General features: G+C 38.8%; 2 protein-coding genes across 2 annotated transcripts in view; both read left to right on the top strand.

Annotated features, from left to right (window-relative positions):
* LOC144663749 (uncharacterized) overlaps positions 1-18,140 on the top strand; it is a 125,189-nt gene that overhangs the window by 51,970 nt on the left and 55,079 nt on the right. The gene's annotated exons all lie outside the window — the stretch shown is intronic.
* LOC144663750 (uncharacterized) overlaps positions 14,819-18,140 on the top strand; it is a 41,606-nt gene continuing 38,284 nt past the window's right edge. The window contains exon 1 of the mRNA XM_078524805.1: positions 14,819-14,892. The gene's annotated coding sequence lies outside the window, so the exon portion shown is untranslated. The remainder of the gene's footprint in view (positions 14,893-18,140) is intronic.

Genomic DNA, 18,140 nt, shown 5'->3' with positions numbered 1-18,140 from the left:
TAAGAAATGGTATGGATTCATAAAATGCAAAATTTTACCCCCAAGAGAATTATACCATCCTGTTTTACCTCAGAGAATCAAATGTGAAAAGGCTGAAAAGCTAATGTTCCCTCTGTGTATATCATGTGCTAAATCAAAACAACAAGAAAGATGCCAACATAGTGAAAATGAACGAGCATTTGTAGGCACATGGACAACAGATGAGGTCAATAAGGCCATTGAAAAAGGCTATAAAATTATAAAAATATATGAGGTTTGGCATTTTGAGAAGTCATCCGATGATCTATTCAAAGGTTATATAAAAAAATTCCTGAAGTTAAAACTCGAATCAACAAAATATAATTTTAAAAATGACAAAGAAGAAATGATGTTCAGAAATAAAGTCAAAAATAAATTAGACATTGAATTAGGTGAATTACATGTAAATTCAGGTCTACGAGCTATTGCAAAAATGTGCTTGAACTCACTTTGGGGTAAATTTGGACAACGAAATAACATGAATCAATGTAAATACGTAACTGATATAAATGAATTTTATCAAGTAGTTCTCGACGATACTATAGGTAATTTAAACATGAATTTCATAACTGATGAGATGGTACAGATGAGTTATACTTATAAAGATCAGTTTGTTGATAATAGCTATAATACGAATATATACATTGCATGCTTTACAACTAGCTCAGCTCGGCTAATGTTATATGAAAAACTTGACTATTTAGATAAACAGGTGCTATATTTTGATACCGATAGTATTGTGTATATTGAATCCCAGAATAGTAAGACAATAGAAACAGGCGATATGCTTGGCAATTTAACAGACGAATTACATGGTGAAGTTATAAATAATACATTTGTTTCAGGAGGACCCAAAAATTATAGCTTCATATATGGTAATAATAAACAGAAATGTGTTATTAAAGGTTTCAGACTAAATCACGAAAATTCACAAATACTAAATCACACAAATATGATTAAGATGGTTAAGGGCGATATCAAAGAACTCACATTAGTAAATGAAAATAAGATAACCAGACAGAGTAAACAAATTTTTAACAAATATGAGGAAAAAGTATACAGCTTTGGATATGACAAGCGCACAATAAAATACATATCGGATAGCTGTATAGAAACATATCCTTATGGATATTAAAGACAAACTCATCTGTTTATCCTAGGTTATAATCTTAGGTTTTGATTTTCATTATGTCAACGAGGTTTGTTTTAAACGCACTAAGATGCAAGATTTTTAAAAAAAGAGTATAAGAGATTCATGAAAAAACGCATAAAAATAAAAACATACACTATATATATAGATAAATGACCAACATGAAAATAAACATGGAAAATTTAAAGAAAATATGTTTCAAAGCAGATACATTCAAAAATATGTCTGATGACGCAATAAACACACTGAAGTATATCGTAACATTAAAAGAATTATCAAAACTCGGAGATTGGGTATATGAAAATCTAGACACTTTAGTATATTTAGAAAAAAAACTAAAACAAGATGGACATTGCAAGCCATTAACAAAATTATTAAATGAAGAAAATGAAACAAGTAAATACATATGTAACATTTACAATGATTTAAACAGTGTATTATCCAACCTTGAAAAAGAAAAAATGAATTCAAAAATAACAAAAATCATAATCGTTTTAGAAGATAATTCACAACAGATATTCAGTACAAGAGATTTACCATGATAATAACAACAGCATAAAAACTCGGCTTGTTTAAAAGCACTGTATCCAAAATTTTGAAAAAGAGTATAAGAAGATTTTTTTAAATATTGTCAAAAATAATCAAAGATTATTTTTATCATTTAATCAAGGTTTAGTTTATAGATTTGGCTTCAAGGTTTGGTTTCCATTTTTTGACCTTGGGTTGACCTAGGGTCGATTCTGAGATTTGATTTCAGTTTAGGTTTTTCACTTTGGCTTCAGATTTAGTTTTTCAGATTTAGTTTTTCAGATTTGGCCTCAGTTTTGGTTTCAGATTTGGCTTCAGTTTTGTTTTCAGATTTGGCTTCAGTTTTGGTTTCAGATTTGGCTTCAGTTTTTGGAATCCAGTGCTGATAGTAGTTATGTACTAAATCTCTAAGGCAAAAAATTTTTTGCCTCAGAGTGTAGTACATTACTACTCCGGTATTCCTAAAACATTCTCAGAAAACGAGTACTTCGCCTAGATTCCTTCTATTTCTCTCAGAACACGCTGATGTTTTTGAGCTTCGTGGCGGTTATGTTCATTTGCATTCTACTTTAGACGCACGCTTCGCTATTCACATATTACGTGATTACAATTTTCCTGTATTTCACGGTGTTGCTGACAAGGATCTTTAATCCACGTGGCTTATGTGGCGCATTTCCATTACCATTTCCTTCTCACAACTGGGGAAGCTCTTAGACAGGAGGCTTAAAAGGGAGATGCAAAATGGAAATGAAAGAATTTAAAGTGGCTAAGCGCGAGCTACGAGTATGAGAACTGAGAAGGCCACTGTCTCTAGTCGCGGCGGCGGGCAGGGGAAGTGGGGCCAAACGATTGCCGCTTTCGATTGAACCACAATTGTTTGTGGGAGGTAGGGACGGCGGCGTATTTGTATCAGGGGGATTTGATCGGGATGTGACAGATTATCACGTGAAATAAATTTGGAGCTTAGGCCAAGAGGGAGTTCATTACAAATTGATGATTAGAATCACAGAAAATGCAAAAACTCGGACCACCCATCCCCGTTTGGTAGGGTTTGACCAAAGGTATACAGTAGTGTGAAAAATGTTACGTGTCATGCTTGGTTCTTTCACTTGATAAGTTTAAGATGTTTCTTTATTAACATTATGTTCTAAAAGAGCTGTCATCTTAATGAAAGGCTGATTAACAGTTCAACAATGTGTGTGCTCTTTAGTAAATGATTTTTTTTAACTGGACCGGACATCACTTGTACGAATGGGAGTCGTTTCGAACATTTTTACATGTACTTTATATTTATACTTTCATTCTGTAAGTTTCCCAAGTGTTGCAGTGAGTAGTTTTACAAAGACAAAATATAAATTACAAGAATGACAGTGTCCAGAAGCGAGTGCAATCATCCCTGTATTTATCAGTCACGTGAGAATAACTTGAGGTTTAAGAGGAAATCCGCCAGGACTTCGAGTAGTTATTGGACAAAATTATGTACCAAAACTATTTACACCTGATTGCAAGCTTTTGTGTTACTGCTTCAAATATCTTATCGAAAGAAATCTTTTCTAACAACACCACACATCGAAAACATATTTTGAAGTTCCGCTGAATTCCACTGAATCACTTAAAAGATGTAAGCTTTTGCCCATAGCTTGTTAACTTTAAATAACATTTTCTCAGACTCTGATAAGAAATTGTTGTACCAGAATTATTTCCACCTTATTGCAAACTTTTTTGTTACTACTTCAAATATCTTATCAAAAGAAATCTTTTCTAACAACACCACACATCGAAAACACATTTTGAAGTTCCGCTGAATTCCACTGAATCGCTTGAGACGAATTTATAAAATGGCTACACGTGAGATTTTGCCCATACCTTGTAAAATTTGAAATTCATTTTCTCAGACTCTGATAAGAAATTGTTGTTGGTGTTATCACGGATAATTACTTACATCTTTACCTTTTGTTAAGGGTAGGAAATAACGCAATAGGATTTAAATTATTCTGGAAATTGATTTTTGTCCAACTTTAATAAATATTACTCGACTTCCTAGTGGATTCCGTCTTAATACCTGGGGAGAGGAGACTGAACCTTGGACCATCGGATAAATCCGGTTACGGTGAAAACCACAGTCCAGTCCCTGAACTCTCTCTTCCGCGTGCCCTAACCCCTATAAAGGGCGCGCTGAAGAGAGAGTTCAGGAACCGGACTATGGAAACCATTGCACAGTGAATTCACGGGGGGGGGGGGGGGGGGGGAATTTCTAAAGAAGAAGTCAGATTGTCTTGAAGATAAAACTGAGGCTTTTACCTGCAGAATAGTTCAGAAAGTTCATTTTCAGTGCTGTCCTAGTTTTTTTGTCAATGTTTCTAGGTTAGGGCCTCAAGCTTCGAAATACGCGGGAAAATTTTAATAAACATTTCATACATTTAATTATTATCATGCAAATTAACGAAAATGGCTCGAGCTTTGAAATCAAAGTCTCTTCGAGATATCGACGTTTTTGCATGAAGTATGAGTCGAAGGTTTATCCTGTGCATTGTTCTTCGAACTTATCATTACAGTTTCTTTGTAGTTTAGTTTAACAATTTCCTATCTTCGCGGAGAAAATGCAGCCATATAATTTTGTCAAAAATGGCTCGTCCGCGCCGGGTATTTCTTAGCCTGCGAACAGGCTTTCTGGAGAGCGCTCGGCCGGCGGGGCAAAAATTAGCCTGTTCCAGGCGTTCGGTTAGTTGGGAAGCGGCGTATTTTTTTTTCGCTCGCCGTTTTTCGCGCTTCCCAACTAACCGAACGCCTGGAACAGGCTAGGCAAAAATGGAGGGGAAAGCCTGCACGCATCTCTGAGAATCGCAAATGCCGCCCACGAACACCCCGCAGATTGCTTAGCTTGTCAATTGTCACATTTAAACAAAAGCATTTAAACCGCACGCCGGAAATCAAATTTAAACTAAGGAAAACAAATAATGGTCATTCGCCCGCGAGCTAAAAATCAAAGGTCTCTGTGAGACTACGACTATTTTGCTATGGTTTATCTGTTGGCAGTCAATTGTGGTATGGAGTAGTTCTTTTTAAAGGGTGAATTAGGCTTTTCACTTTGTTTAGGAGTGCAAGTGTTGAAATATGTAAATTTGTGTTGTCCTGGATATTCTGGTTAGTTTATTATTAGGAATGTAGGAACGGTGGAACGGCGGAACGGTGGAACGGTACGGTTGATGGGAGGAACATTATACAATGCGCATTGACGTATTTTCTTAAAAGGCAGTATGTGTGAATTTTGTAAAATGCAGAAGTGTGAAACATTTTAAAAAGTGGCAACAACAGCTACCAAAACAAAGAACCATTTCAATTAAAAATACGCCAATTTAAGGTAAAGAAGGCGTCGAATAATGATTATTTGGGGGGGGGGGGGGGGGTTAGGGTGAAGTGGGGCATAGGTTCGAGATAAAGAGACGCATAAAGCCGAAGTAAGTTAAGAAAGCTGTTAAAAGGGAAATGAAAGTTCCTGAAGTTAATAAGTTTGTACTGAGAAATTTCTAATGGAATCACAAGAACAAGGGGTTTCTATTAAGGTAATTTATCCAAGTCAAACCCTGCTCAAGGTGAGCTGTTGTGAGATGAGCTATCTCACATATCCATATCATATCACATATCCTCAATCCATAACGCCGCAATTTGAACCCGAAAGTGTTTATGCAATACTAATGAGAGCCCCTTTCATTTTGTACCATTTGGAATTTTATCAATTCATACGCAGAAGAACCCAACGAAACCGCTCCACAAAATTTCCGCTCTGCAACCTGAACTTAAGCCTGCGAGAGCAGACGCATTTCCGGCCGTCGCTTCTCTCCGCCGAAAAATAGCGTCTGCGAAACCGAGCCAGGAAACGATTTCTGTGACGTCGCATCTTTTGTTTTCTCTTTGGCCAATTAGATTACGCGATAGAATAAAACACGAGTGCACACCACGCGGCTCCCTCGCGACAAAGCTGTTAAGGGCTGTCTGCGAGATGCTATGGCAATTTTTCTGAAACATCGAAGGTTTCTTACCCCGGTTAAAGAAGTTCTTTGCAGAATTACATTTTCAGTTGCAAAGGAGGTTAATGTATGTCCTTTTTGTCAGTAGATAGGTAATAAATTCTAGCAACACACCGGACGCGACAATCGACCAGGTGAGTTTCATCTTCACCTTTCGAGAAATTACACAAAAAAGTTGCGACAAGCGTCATTGCAAGGCCTGCGAGTTCTTAACCCTGAAGCGTTCTTAGCGTCCTTCTTTGCACCACGAAGACTCAAAAATTTGTCCCAAAGAATAAAAACCAAGAAAACTTTCGCAGATTTCAGCGATAGCTAAAGTTATGTTTACATCTTGACTCGCTGCGTGAAGGCGAATCTCAGAGAGTCGCTCGAAAGATTCGTCTCTTTCGGAAGAGACAGTACACTGAAATTACAACTCTGACCAATAATAGTATTGCTTTTATTTGGTATCTTCATCTTAGTTTCAGTTCAGGCCAGTTTTGTCTAGGAGTAAAGTTACTTGTTACAGCAAGTAATGATTTTACCGCAATTGACCCCAAAACACCGGAACTTGGCTCGATTTCTGTCGCTCTCTTGGAAACTGCCGGCTACACGGTTCCGGTTGATCATACATTTTCCTAAAATTTCTAATCGATTTTATGACTTGTTTTGAAATCCCTGGTGACAGTATATACAATAAAATAAACTTACCAACAAAACAAGTAACATGTACATGTGGTTCGTCAACAACGACTGCTGCTACCGAATATTTATCTCACCTATCTGAGACTCTGGTGATCCATACACGATCAAATAGCGGCTATATTTTTCAATATTTCTTTTCTCGGCTTCCAATGTACCGTGTGTTATTCAGCACTATTGCAGTTAGGTCAAGCGACGATAATAGGCTGACCTGGTCCTTCATTGTCTTCATTCAACTTACAAGCGGCGGAAAGACGATCACAATAGTGTACAAAATATTCCTCTCAGGCAATGCTTAGAAAATTGCTGATGTCCCAAATCCATTCTAAAGATTCGTGAGTACGTCTCCCACTTCCAATTAAAGCATTAAACTGAAACACTTTGCAAGACGTTCCTCATCGCGTAGTGTCCACTTCGTTTGCCATTGTTTTTTCCACGCGATTGTGTGACGGCTCACAGGCTACACGCGTGGCACCTCTTCGGATATGCAAGGTAAATTTTCATTGGTTACCTTGAACTGACGTCACAGAAATCGTTTCCTGGCTCGGTTTCGCAGACGCTATTTTTCGGCGGAGAGAAGCGACGGCCGGAAATGCGTCTGCTCTCGCAGGCTACCTGAACTTGAGCTGGCTGGCAAATTTAGGAATGAGACTGTTCGCTTGCTGGGACGGTTTTCCTTGGAGAAAACTTGCTGGGATTTTACAAAATATCGATGGTACCTGGGGAAAATGAACCAAAACCTTCTGCTGGCTAAAACAGAAGAAAACGACGCGCGGATTTATAAACGAGAATTTAATAACTGACTAACTTGTATTTGTAAACAATTAAAAAGTAATTGTTGACTTTATTTCTATTGTTTCCGTCGGTTATTCTGCTGTCACTGAAGAGGCAAAACAGGTCTCTTTCTTTTCTGTATGTAAATTGAGCATGTGAACGATTTTGAGTCAGTTGAACAGCGCGCTCTGCCCAAAGCTAATGTGTGGCTATCTATAACCAGCGTTTTATGGAATAACTACGTATAGGATAACCAGCTTGACCGACATAGTTCTTGGTGAGTATCGATTGTTCCGTTTTCTCTGCCGATTAAGCAGCCTTGAGCAGTTTGAGGGGCGTTCTATGAATAATATCGTGTTCAAATTTTCAGCTGCCCGGGGCGATGGGATGTAAAAAACACACACAAGTTATTCAACAGCATACGCAACAGACCGAAACACGTGCGAAGCAACAAGACAGATAATTTACCTCAATTTCTAGCTTCGAATATAGACCCAAATCTCCAAGTAACTTTCTCTGACACTCGAAAAACGTTTCAGATCATAATTCCTTCTCAAAGACCATCTTAACGAGCTTTTAAACCCTATTAAAGCTCGTTAGACCGAGACCGCCATATTGCTGAAGGAATAACTTCTGCAAAAATCGTCATGTAAGGCACATTAAAGTTTCTTGGCCGGAATCACTAGGTAATTGGCGGATAAAATTCACTTCCTGTATACCAAATTTGGAGGAGAACGGAAGTAACGCGAATTAAAATAATTTTGGCGATTTACGGTCTAATTAGACCAAAAATCTGTTACAAATTATAAGAAAGAATAAAATTTTGGGTGATAACTCAAAAAGAAGACTTCATCTGTTTAGTTTCTAACTGAAATTTATAAACTGTCGGGCTTGCTTGTACCCTACGTCAAAAACGTAATGTAAACCCGGTTACGGATTTTGGGAAGCAGGATCCGTGTTTTCCACCACCTATGTACTCAAACAATTACCGGAAATTCGTTTTATCTTGCTGTGCGTCCATTGTGTAAATTCAAAAGCATCGCTCACGAAAACATACTAACGAGCCTGTTAGCGACTTACTTAATCGCACAGTAGGAAATTCAGGATTAAATACTAAAACTGCCATACCAAAAATTCATAGAATGTATCATACCGTAGAATTGGAATAAAGTGGTAGCTTATCTCTCTAAAAAGAAAAAAAAAACTTCTTTAGCGCAGCTTAGCATATAACGGGAGAATTTTATCTCAACTGGTGTGTCAAGGGGTGTGTCAGCATTGATAACAACTAAGACAACGGAATAGCGTAAACGGCTATAAATAAACACGGCAGAACAAAAGAAAACACGTGTTAAAAAAAATTGAACATAACAGAAGTGAGAGAAAAAAAAGAAGGAAAAGCGTAGCACTTTAAAAATTGTACGTTTTGGCAAACGATGGCAAATGAGTTAACCAGTTACTGATGGCAAAAATCACGAGCATAAATGAGAATTGCCAGATACTGCAACTGCGTTGATGTTTCCCCACTCGCTTACCAACCGCAGTGCGGAAATACTTCAAAGACTAAAAGCGAAACCATGTAGCGATAACTTTATCGAAAAAACATCTGTACCACATGACACTAGCACTCAAGGTAACTCTCTTGCTCCACTGAACATCTGTCTCTTTTCCAGAGTGAATTCTTCCAACGGTGAAGAAAAGTTTATGACAACTGTCAAGTTCAGTGCTATTGAAAACAAATTTATTGAGCAGTAGATAGAGCTCTATTGCTCCTTTAAACTTCGTAAACCGTTGAAAACCACTCCAATCCGCAACAGTTAAAAACCACTGGAATTTGTATCCGTTTATGTTATTTCATTAACTTCACTCTTGCCAAACTAAAGCATTAACGTGCGTATCTTTGTACTGATAACTTTGTACTAATGGATAAAACGCACTCTCCAAGAACTTTCCTTTTAATACAAAGAACAAAACGTTTTTAGACAGTTTATGACCGATTTGGCTTGCGTATGCAAAAATTACAGTTATCTTCAATCCATAACGCCGCAATTTGAACCCGAAAGTGTTTACGCAATACTAATGAGAGCCCCTTTCATCACCTACAGCGGAATATGTGACAAGTCACGTCTTTAACACCAGCTCCCCAGTGTTATGTTGACCCAAACATTGGAAACCACCCCCAAATTGCTTGTGCCGGTCTCACCAGGCTTTGAAAACCAACAAGAAAAATACCATCTTTGGGACTTATGCATCAGTCAATTGAAACCCCGGCCCCCCGACCCCCGGGACTTAGCGGAGATTTAACGCGTCCAAAGCCGGGATTTAATGCACTTTTAACGGCGCATTGGCCCTGGTGGGCGGTGGTTTTAACAAAATGTCAGTAGACCGGGGCCGTGGAGCGGTGATTTAACAGCACGCGAGCACCTGAAGCGGGGACGACGGCCGGGATTTAACATGTTTTTAAATGTTTTTTTTTTTTTTTTTCTCAAAATGTTCGTTCTAAGGGCCTGATTACATGAGCCGGGCTGGCCCGGTTAGCCGGGCTGGCTCGGTTTGCCGAGATCTCGGCACGTCTGTTAAACGCAACAAAAATCAACTTCGCGATTACATGACAACCGGGCCAGCCCGGTTAGCCGAGATCCCGGTATCGCGATGCCGGGATCTCGGCTAGCCGGGCTGAAAATTTTCCATGTAATCGCGTTCACCGGGCCAGCCCGGCTAAGCGGGCCAGCATTGAATTTCTCTTCCGAGCACAATATCCGACGAAAAAATCAATGCTACTCCTTCTAAAAAGGATGTAGAGGTAAAGTAACCCATCCAGCTGCATAAGTGCAAAACATTTAACCACCAAATTGCCGGAAAAAGGTGATCAAGATCATTCGTGCTCTGATCATTCGTGCTGAAACCGGGCTGAAAGTCATCTCGGCAAACCGGGCCAGCCCGGCTAACCGGGCTCATGTAATACCGGGCTGAAAGTCATCTCGGCAAACCGAGCCAGCCCGGCTAACCGGGCCAGCCCGGCTCATGTAATCAGGCCCTAAGGAATCTGTTCTAAGAAGTCTCCACGCTTCTCCCTTGATTAAGCCTTTCGTGACGCCTGGGTTTGTAATTAATGTGTTTGCACGATAAAAATAGACTCCTTGTACTTGGAATCTGACACCTTTGTACACTATCGTCTCCAAGAAAGTAGTTTGTGTTTCTGAGATTTCAGCCGTGAATTATATCGTAGGGTGAAAGCTGTTTACTTTTAGAAGAAATTCTTCTATTTTGTCTCTTCTTGTGTCCCACATCAGTTGAAAAGACGTCATCAATAAATCGTCTCCAAATGATTGGCTTATTGCTGCTTGTCTGAGTACATGTATTTCGATTTCTATTTTGGCCATGAGGATGACATGCAGCAGAAGCTGCAGCGATTTTTGTGCCCATGGCTGTTTGATGTGCTTAAAGATAATCTTTTCCACTGAATTGGAACGAGTTTTCTTGAAAGATCACACTGAGAATCTCTCTTAAAAACCTGTTAGGTACGGAAGGGTTTCCTTGATGAAATTCTTCGTATGCTTCGCATATAGTGTTAATGGGTAATGACACAAGGAAGGCTTTTTTAGGCTGTTGAGGCATGGCAGTGTAATCTTCTCAATGCTTGTCGCTGTGCTATCGGCTGAAGTAGATGGTCAACAAAGCTAAAATACGTTTTGTAGGGCAATCACACCCCGATATTATGGGTCTTCCGGTAGGTGTGTTCATAATGGCTAATTTCGGGGTTGAAATTTGACAAATTTGTGTCTCTGACCACGAAAAACGATTTTAGGTTTTTGGCGGAAACAAACTACATCAGGTTTCTTTCCTACCTCATAACTATATATGGACAATAAATGAAAGAAATAGATTTTTCAACTTCTGCAACGAAATCAAGATTTTTGTCCGGTTTTTTCCTGAAAGTCGATTCGGATGCCCCCGCTACGCGGGGCTTTTAACAGACGTTTTGGCCCCTAGGGCGGGGAAATAAGCCGAGTTTTAACACTTGGTACATGTTAAATTCCCCGGTAAGTCCCGGGGGTCGGGGGGCCGGGGTTTCAATTGACTGATGCATTAAAACGATAAGGAGAAATATAGAATTTTAAAGTGGCCTTAAAACGGAAAACCATGGACTACAGAGTGCTAAAACATTGTTGATGAAGGATTAATTTATCTTTCCTTCCACCGCCGCCATGCTGTAATGGTGCTTACAAATGCGTTTTGAATTCAAAACACTGACTAAATGCAGCTTATCAAATCTTTTAAAAACGAAATGGTAATGTACTGTTATTGCTTTGAACTTGGATGTAATTTTTTGAACGATCGGTAAATCCATTTAGTGTACAATTGACTTCAAGCTGGCTGCTAAAATTAAAACTTCGCTTTCAACATGAACATGTGGATAATTTTGAAGCAATACTAATGAGAGACCCTTTCATCACCTACAGCGGATATGCCCTTTCCCACCCTCCCTGGAGTTTTTTTGGTTCTTCTATTGTTCTATAGATAATAACGGCAAATAAACCAATCAAAATCTGTTTTCTGCGCATATTTTTAGAGAACTCTTGGGGTCCTAGAAGAAGGTTTTTCGTATTATTCCGTGCATTGAAATCGTACAAGGAAATCGTATTTACAAACTTCCAAGGCCTTGTTTTGATTCTGAACAAGAAAAAAAAAACATATTTGGGACTTAAAACGGAAAGGAGAAACACTATAGAATTTTAAAGTGGCCTTAAAACGGAAAACCATGGAGTACAGAGTGCTGAAACCTTGTTGATGAAGGATTTATCTTTCCTTTCACCGCCGCGAAGATATGGTGTAATAGTGCTTACAAATGCGTTTTGAATTCAAATCACGGAGTTAAACAAGGACCAATTGCGGCTTCTCAAGTCTTTTGAGAACGAAATGGTAATGTACTGTTATTGCTTTGAACTTGGATGTAATTTTTTGAACGATCGGTAAATCCATTTAGTGTACAATTGACTTCAGAAGCCGGCTGCTCAAATTAAAACTTCGCTTTCAACATGAACATGTGGATAATTATTTCTGCCGTGCAGTACAGCACGGTGCGAAATATTTCGATACTCTGCCGCTTGTCAACACATTTCTTGACTTCATCCAAACTAAAAATAAATTCTAAACAAAGTTTCTTTCAAGGTTCTCTGTAATTTTTTGGTAATGTACTGTTATTGCTTTGAACTTGGATGTAATTTTTTGAACGATCGGTAAATCCATTTAGTGTACAATTGACTTCAAAAGCCGGCTGCTCAAATTAAAACTTCGCTTTCAACATGAACATGTGGATAATTATTTCTGCCGTGCAGTACAGCACGGTGCGAAAAATTTCGATACTCTGCCGCTTGTCAACACATTTCTTGACTTCATACAAACTAAAAATAAATTCTAAACAAAGTTTCTTTCAAGGTTCTCTGTAATTTTTTGAACGATCGGTAAATCCATTTAGTGTACAATTGACTTCAAAAGCCGGCTGCTCAAATTAAAACTTCGCTTTCAACATGAACATGTGGATAATTATTTCTGCCGTGCAGTACAGCACGGTGCGAAAAATTTCGATACTCTGCCCCTTGTCAACACATTTCTTGACTTCATCCAAACTAAAAATAAATTCTAAACAAAGTTTCTTTCAAGGTTCTCTGTAGTAGTCTGAATTCTGTAATTTTGTTAGCGTTTTTAATGCTTTTTCACGAGGCCGCAATTTGAACCCGCAAGTGTTGACGCAATACTAATGACAAACCCTTTCATCACCTACACCGGAATATGTGACAAGTCACGTCTTTAACACGAGATCGAAAGTGTTGACGCAATAATAATAAGAGACCCTTTCATCGCCCACTAAGCGGAAAGAACTCCCTTGAGAAATTAAAACAGTCCCTTGAGAAATTAAAAAAGTCCCTTGAGAGTAGACAAGAATGTTCCAAATTTTGCCCACATCACTCCTAATCTCCTATTTGCTTGTAAACAAGCAAAATAGTCGAAATTACAGAACGTTTCTTCTGACAGCCAACGGCCAAGTTCCGAAGATGCAGTTCACAGTCCCAGAGTAGGATCTTGTGGCCCAGTGGAAAAACAAATGTTCGAACACCAGATGTAAGTGAAAAAATCCTTCTCGCGCAGAATATCGCCTCGAAAAATTGGCAAGCAGTCGCTAACGCCGTTCTCAAGAACGAGCAATTGAAACCAGACACGTTCTATTTTGATTTTTGTCTCTACCGGAAACATCGACAACGTCACAAATAATTAACCGCTCCTAAGCTAAAAGAAGCCCCCATCTCTTGCATTTGTTTTAACTTCAATAAAATCTTTGAAAAGAGCGAGTTTTTTGGTATGGTTTATTTTTGACGTTTGTAATTTTTAAACGATGTAAGTGCTAGTGATTATTTATTCGTGTTTTAGTTACGCAATCCATTGTTTGTGCGACGCTTTTTATAGATTGCCTTTCAGACACACGTGCGTTGAGATAAGAAAGCTGACATGTCACTTTTAAAATTGTTATATAACGTTTGTAAATGTGACAAGTCACGTTTTTTCCACGAGATGGCAAGTGATCACCCACAGCGGAAAGTAATCCCTTGAGAAATTAAAACAGTCCCTTGAGAAATTAAAAAAGTCCCTTGAGAGTTTACAAATATGTGGTTCCAAATCTTGTCCACTAACCCCTATTCTACCATTTTAGCTTGTAAACAAGCAAAAACGTCGAAAAAAGAAGAGACTTCGATAGCCGATAAGAACGAGAAGAGAGTATATAAAAGACACCATGACCCATTTCTCTGCTTCCAAAACCTTTCACGTGGCGAGACGTAAAAACCGCGCGAGAATCACGCAGAAGACTAGCCTCCCACGCAGTCGTTCTTTGGGGCGATCTTGTTTCACTACGCCCCTAAGAACGACTGCGTGGGAGGCTAGCAGAAGACGCGACACTCGTGAAACTCGCGGGAGGAGCTCGTTGCCCAGGAAAAGCTGCTTGGTCGATAACAAATAACTAATTGATTCAGTCTCGTGTACATTATTTTAAATAGAAAGTACAGAACAGTTAAAAACCTCCTCAAGGGCAGGAATAGCAAGAAACAAATCAAAGGGAGATTTTCTTGGTCTTGTTGACGCTCCCTACCCCGGCAAGGAGATCACGTGATCAGTTTGTCTTGCAGTGGTTTCCTCCCGGGGGGGGGGGGGGTACTCCAAAAAGTTTTATACGGGGAGGCTCCGCCCCAAGTTCTAACCCCTTACCCTTTTATATACCATTTTTGACCGAAATTGTACCCCTTTCGTATACCCTCAACTGAAAAAAGGTACCCCTTTCATATACCTAAGAGACATGGCGTGGACTTAAAATAGCACGTTTTCTTGTCATTTTTATGTAACGCTTAATAAATTAAAATAATACAGCCATAAATTGCGTCTGTTCGAAATATTTTAATTTAATGCCCTTTTAAATAGCCAAATGACAGATTTCCATACCCTTTCATATACTTAAACTCGTGAAATACCTACCCTTTTATATACCTGAAGCCTGAAAAAGGTACCCCTTTCGGGCGGAGCCTCCCCGTATAGGCCGTTATATGGAGTACCCCCCCCCCCCCGGGGGTTTCGTTTTGGTTCGATGTTGGTTGTTTCGTACGCGTGTTGATTTTGTTGATTTGTTCGCTATCGTCGCCTGCATTTTTACCCAAAGGACTTAATAAGGTACGTAATCAAACTCATAATACTTATAAATATTGATGATCACAGTGCACAAGAACCGTTTCAAGTTCAGTTGGCTGTAATGTGCTGTGTTCCAAGATTTGCTGAGATTTGATGGTCGATCAACTCGGGTTTGTTTTATGCTGCTGAGCCTTTTATTAATGTCCTCGTGACATGCTAAGTTATTTTATGGTTCACAATATGCCTTTTCCGCTTTAATTGTTGGGTTTGACTGTCATTTTCGTAGCAATCAGTTTCTTCGACTTTAATACTATTAGTAATTACCCATGAAAACTCCCGCCATCTTGAAAATAGGTACAACTTGACAACATGGCGGGACTACTAGATTAAGGATATGGATCTGAATTCTTCACGAGTAGCATATAGTGAGCTATTACTTACTTTTCACCCAAAGTTGGCTATTTGCTGGAAGGGGACAAATGGGACATTGTTATCTTCTAGAATTTGTTACCTAAGTCCAAAAATTTCATGAGAGTTTTATCCATTTACCAATCAGAAGACAGTTTTCCATGTTCTATAAGAAAAAGCTGCTAGTGGATGCCAGAGCCACTAGGCGAGGGCATTCAGCTGCTTTTCTAGTCTTCTAAAGTGCATTTTTTCTTATAGGACAAATGAAAACCATTTTTGATATGGCATAAAAAATGTTCATCCAAGAGCACAAAACTTTAATAAGACAAGACTCACCACCACTTATTGTGGCAATTACAAATACACACAACACTGGTAGAGCAGTTTTCAATTGAGTGTCGTAAAACCAAAACCAAAGTAATTACTCTGGCCAATCACAAAGGACACAGACAATCCAGTGAACCAATCAAAACTCGAAGCAAATACATGTAGCCGGCACGAAGCGTGGGAAAACGTGCGAGAGCTAGTCACGATTGGTTCTGATTTTAGTTCTGATTGGCTGAGAAAGTGGCGCGAGATTTTTAAGCCAATCACTAAGCGTAGTAATGCGAAACCAAAGCAAACGCAATTTACTTTCGACGCTCAAGTGAAAACCGCTCTAATGTGAAGGTTTAATTTATTCTTATCCTTGGTGACTTCTTCGCAAATAAGGAAAGATACCATTTCACTTACATTTCAAATTCATAGTCCTCCCTTCGACTATAAAGGAATTCTGAAATGCTGACAAAGATGGCAAACCTAGCTAGTTGGATTTCCATATACACATTCAAATTTAACTTACTCAGAATTTTTATGTGCACCTTTTACTGTACATATTTCAAATTTGCCACTAATTTTGATTTCAAAAGAACCAAAGTGAGGTGTCCTGTCTTCTATTTGTGGCTAAAAAAACTTTTTCTTACCAGTAAGCTTTTCTAAAGCCTGGCTTGTTTTGCTTAATACAGTAATTTCCAGTTAATTTTGTAATAATGGACTCAGGGCTCGAAAAAAACTTGAATTCCAGCTTGCCCATGGGGCAAGTAACTCAAATTTTGCTTGCCCGGATACTTTACCCCCTTGCCCAGGTTCTCAAACTTATTTAAAATTCATGATGATGGTTTGCCATGGCCTTTGCCCCTCGGGCAAGAGAGTATGAAAAGTCACTTGTCCAGCAGGAACATTTACTCGTCCCGGACGACCGGGCAGGGGTTTTGTCGAGCCCTGATGGTTCACGTCAAAATGGTGATGGGCACCACTCTAGAGAAGAGAAATAAATTTCAACGATTCATTCTTCATCTGTTGCCTTCTTTGACACTGTCTCACTTTCATTTAAACAAGCAAAACGTTACTGATGAAACCGTGTTGTATAAAAAAATCATTGAAACAACAAAACAAGAGAATGAAGTAAAGTAGTTGTTTGAAATTCAACAAACAATTTACACAGCCAGGATACCCCAGGGGGGTACTTGCAGTATACAATTGACGGGGAGGTCTGACGTTTTTTTTTTGGGTTGAAAATTTACACCCTCGGTATTTTTTTGGGTCAAGAGATCTGTCATTTATTTTTTTAGGACTTAAAGTCTGTTTGATTGAATAAATCAGTATCGAGGTGCTAGGTTTTGTATTTTTTGGGGTAGAAAATTTTGTTCCCAGGTATTTTTTTGGGTGTAAAATTTCAGGCTCATGTATTTTTTTGGGTTCGCAATATGAAGCTCCGTCGGACCCCCCCGTCATGAATACTGCAAGTACCCCCCCTGGGCAGGATACTTAGCTTCTTTAGTTTTAAGCTATTTTCTATAAAAAAATGTACTCCCACTAGAATTCCTTTGTGTGTTATACAGTGGCTATATTGTAAATTTTAATAGAACTGCAACCAAAATAGGACATATTAGTATATACTAAAAAAATGGAAAACATTGTTGGTGTGCATTGATTGGCTACTCAAACTTAAGATATCCTTTGCTATTCACCTCCAAGCAACTCGCATGAAAAACTTTCTGAACCTCTCAGCTGGTTTAAAGTGATATTTGATTCCATTTTTTCATTTCCTTTACAACCACAGGTAAAATTGTTTGAAAATATTTCCGCACAGCTCTATACTGCATTATGTATGCAGTCCTTTTATTAAAAGAAAACAACAGCAAGACAATAGCATTCCTGTGGGAGTAGCACACATGCATGATCTCAAAACACTAGCTACACTTGTTAGACGGTGTCTAAATGTTGTCTTTGTAAACTGCGGCTCATTGGCGTTCAAATAATGCAATTTAGACTCCGGTTAGCCATGGTTTATGGAGTCCTCGTCTAAACTTCGATTTAGCCTTAAACAACGGCTAACCTAGGCTTCGTTTAAATAATCGGCCCTTAAAGTTTCCTTTTGAACCTGACTCCAGTTTTCTTTGTGGAATCTTGAAAAATATCTGCTAGGCTGTGGATTTAGACTATCTTTTGCTACAAAAAGATTTGTTTAAATTCATGCTTCCCCCAACTAAGTTACACACGACTAATTTTGTTTCAATTAGGGCACACATTAGACAGTGAAAGCTCTTAAAAGCATGCAGGATGAAAGTGGGCTTTGAATTGTTGAATTTCCTGATAAAGTTATTCGTTGAAATTGTCCCACTTTCTATAAAAACACTGCTAAAAGAAAAGCATTTGGTGCAATTGCTGATGTTGGTGGCCTGTATAAAACATGGGTAACAAGCATAGGTTGATCACCATGAAACTAATATACGAACTGGCTAAACAGAGTCGCTTGGCCCTGAACATTAGCAAAAACAGTTTGGGATAGTATTTAGTGTTTGGGATGGTGCTTTCACAGTGACCTGTGCTTTGTAACCTGC

The sequence above is a fragment of the Oculina patagonica genome, chromosome 8, assembly GCF_052425735.1.
Source record: "Oculina patagonica isolate OP01 chromosome 8, crgOcupat, whole genome shotgun sequence".
Classification (NCBI taxonomy): Eukaryota; Metazoa; Cnidaria; class Anthozoa; order Scleractinia; family Oculinidae; genus Oculina; species Oculina patagonica.
Note: the sequence above shows the minus strand (reverse complement) of the source record. Positions and strands in the feature narration are given on the sequence as shown.